Source organism: Triticum aestivum, chromosome 3B, assembly GCF_018294505.1.
Source record: "Triticum aestivum cultivar Chinese Spring chromosome 3B, IWGSC CS RefSeq v2.1, whole genome shotgun sequence".
Classification (NCBI taxonomy): Eukaryota; Viridiplantae; Streptophyta; class Magnoliopsida; order Poales; family Poaceae; genus Triticum; species Triticum aestivum.
In genome coordinates, this window is record NC_057801.1 from 792,632,522 (window position 1) to 792,635,910 (window position 3,389).

The 3,389-nt window shown below is 46.5% G+C and overlaps 1 pseudogene; it reads left to right on the forward strand.

The window, feature by feature from the left end:
• The first annotated feature begins 643 nt into the window (after nt 1-643).
• On the forward strand, nt 644-2,674 carry LOC123067924 (L-type lectin-domain containing receptor kinase IX.1-like; annotated as a pseudogene).
• The last annotated feature ends 715 nt before the right edge of the window (nt 2,675-3,389 follow it).

Genomic DNA, 3,389 nt, shown 5'->3' on the forward strand with positions numbered 1-3,389 from the left:
ACCTTCCAAAATCAAGGTAAACCGTGCAATCAGTGGCGCCGATTTCACTTTCTTCCTCGGGCATTATCCTCCGACGAGAATTCCCAATCTCCTCGACAACGGCCAGAACATCTTCAAGTAAAATTTCAGCAGGGTCACGTCCGGTGATGACTGAGCCGTGGCGGTTGAGTTTGACACGTACATGAATATTGAGGTCGACACCAGCAAAAGCCCAAACAAAGAAACAAACGCGTACAGCTTCCGAGGACTTCCTCAACTCCATGTATTGTTTGGCCGTGTGCTTTATTTATCAAGTGGGACGAACGGCTGTTTTGATTTGAAAAAAGAAACAAATACCACAAACACGCTAGCATGCTGACGGAATAACATATGCTTCAGATTTGGTCAGACAGCACATATATCTACGTAGGAGATAGCACAGAAAGGTGTCCCGGCGTTGTCGTTTGGCTTATAGTTTTCTGTTCAACGGACATTACTAGAGGCCATTGCAACTTGTAAACAGGATGGGCGTGCAATGTCGGAAGATTTCGAAGCTAGTTGTTCGTGTGCATCGCGAAATATTTGTTTGTAGGTTTCGAGGTCAGAAGGCAGAAGTTATATATGATGTGTGTTTGTTCACGAGATTCCAAACAAAACGTAGCAAATGGCCGCTGTGAGCTTTTCCCACCGAATACTCTTCATGCTCCTCTGCTACTCCATATGGTCTCTACACCTACCTCGTGTTACCTCCCTTTCTTTCAGCTCCAACTTCTCCCAGCCCGGCTACGACGCCAGGGACTTCAGTTTCCAGGGCGACGCATACTATGACTCCCAGTCTCAGATGATCCAACTGACAAGAAACGGTACGGGTCCAAGCATCCAGAACAGCGTAGGCCGAGCGTTCCTCGCCACGCCCATGCCGTTGTGGGATAACGTCACCGGCGAGCTTGCCCGCTTCACCACCTCCTTCACCTTCCAAATAAAGGTAATCAGTGCAAACACTGGCGATGGCTTGACATTCTTCCTCGGGCATTATCCTCCGACGAGCAAACTTGAAGGCGTCGGCGGGAGCCTTGGCCTCTTCAACAATGGCGTCGCGACTGGCGTCGTGGCGATTGAGTTTGACACGTACTTCAACGCTGGGGTCGACAACAGCGGTAGTCACATGGGCATCGACGTCAACTCCATCGTTTCCCGGGAGTACACCAACGTGGCCGTGCCAGGCAGGAACCTAACGTCCGGCCTCCCAATGACTTGCCACATCAGCTACGGTAGCGACACAAAAATCCTAGCGGCCGTTCTCCAGATCGGCGACACGACATACCGTGTCAACAGTCAACACAAGTCTTGACCTGAGGCAGTTCTTGCCTAGTGAGGTGGCCATCGGCTTCTCGGGTGCCACCGGTGTGGCTGTCGACCTACACCAAATAATGTCCTGGTCATTCAACTCCACCTTGGAACCGCCACCTGCACGGAAGAACTCCAAGTTTCCGTGGAAACTACTAGTACAAGCAACTGGACCGGTTATCGTTTTTTTGGCGATTGTGTTCATCTTTGTTGGCGTCCGACGACGGCAGCTACGCACGAGAAAGAAGCATCACAGAGCTCTCGCCAGAGGCCTTGAACATTTTGATTACCATAAGCTGGCGGGTGCAACCAACAAATTCTCACAGGAGAACAAGCTCGGGCAAGGAGGTTCCGCCTCTGTTTATCAGCGCCAACTGACAAATAGACATGTGGCGATAAAGATATTCACGCCAGTAGCATCCGGCGAAGGGAGGAAGGCGTTCGAGGACGAACACAGAATTGCGAGTGGCCTGAGGCACAAGCACCTAGTCCAATTGATAGGCTGGTGCTACGATCGCAAGAGGAACCAGGTTGAGTTCATATGCTGGTGGTTGGACGACAGGTACACACGTCTCTTTCTTGTGTATGAGCTTTTGCCACAAGGTAGCCTCGATCAACACCTACACAGGGGCAAAAGTTGGTTACCATGGTCCAAGAGGTACGCATTATAATTCCATCTAGAGAGCATTTACATCATTGCATGCAACATTGTTTTTTCTCGATACATAATGAATGGTTACATGCTTTGACAAGCAGGTACGAGATTATCCTCGACCTAGGCTCTGCACTGCAATACCTCTACGTAGACTGTGAGCAAGGCCAACAATGTATCGTACACGGCGATATCAAGTCGAGCAACGTGCTGCTTGGGTCTTCATACGGTGCCAAGTTGGGTGACTTCGGATTGGCAAGGTTTGTTCTCCACGAAACTGGGTCACAGACCACAGATGTTCTGCAAGGCACTTTTGGATATATAGACCCTGTGTTCCTCAACACGAGCCAACGGAATAGGCAGTCAGACATATACAATTTCGGGATTGTCCTACTAGAGATGGTCTCTGGAAGGGATCCAACAATGTGTCTCCATGATAGGCCTCCATTGTCATCATGGGTAAGGAGTTTGTACCATAGGAATTACATCCTGGACGCCGCAGATGAGAGGCTGATAAGCGGCGAGTCCAATGTCGCGTGTCAACAGATGGAGCACACATTACTCATTGGGCTCTTGTGCGTGCACCCGGATCCGAGCATACGACCGTCCATCACCCATACCATGGAAGCCCTGCGATCGGAGGAGCTGACATTGGACATTGCTCCCCTAGCGCCGGTGGCACTCTCGCTTGCATAGCCTTTGTCCAAAAATCAACAAAGTAATACCATATAGATGTATTCTTTTTTAGTTGATACCATAAATGTATTCAATGGATACATATTGAGTCGGGATGTACTGGGAATAAGAGTCATGTGCTAGAAAGCCCAATGTATGCATCAACTGATGACCAGCACAGTTGAAAAGTGGCTAGATTTCCTTGATGCTAGTACAAATGTGGTTTTTATATTTTATATGTTTTTAATAAATATTTGAACCATTTTTCCCATACTATATGCTTGTATGAAACTATAAATGACAATATCTAGTAAAAACAATACAAAGGTGAACATGTTTTCACGCGCTCCCATGTGGATAGTAAATTCAAAAAAAGTAGTAAAAACCAAAAGAATATGAAATTTTGGGGTATCGAACTTTTCGATCATTCTATTCACATATGAAGTTTCATGAAGGAATGTCACCCGGGTTATTTGGTAGTGCAGAAGCTTCATATGTGAGTATACCAGTCGACTATGTATGTTTCAATGAAAGAATGCCACCTAGGAATCTTAGTATCCCTTCAAATAGTGCTTTGCTTTGATTTTGTCTGAAATAGTATTGATGCCATTTCTTCGTGAAACTTCGTACGCGATTATACCAGTCGACCATGTATGTTTCAAAAAGTACAATTTTTTATATTATTTTTGTACTAATTTTTTCTTCTGAATTTATATTCATAAAGGGTTCCCATTAA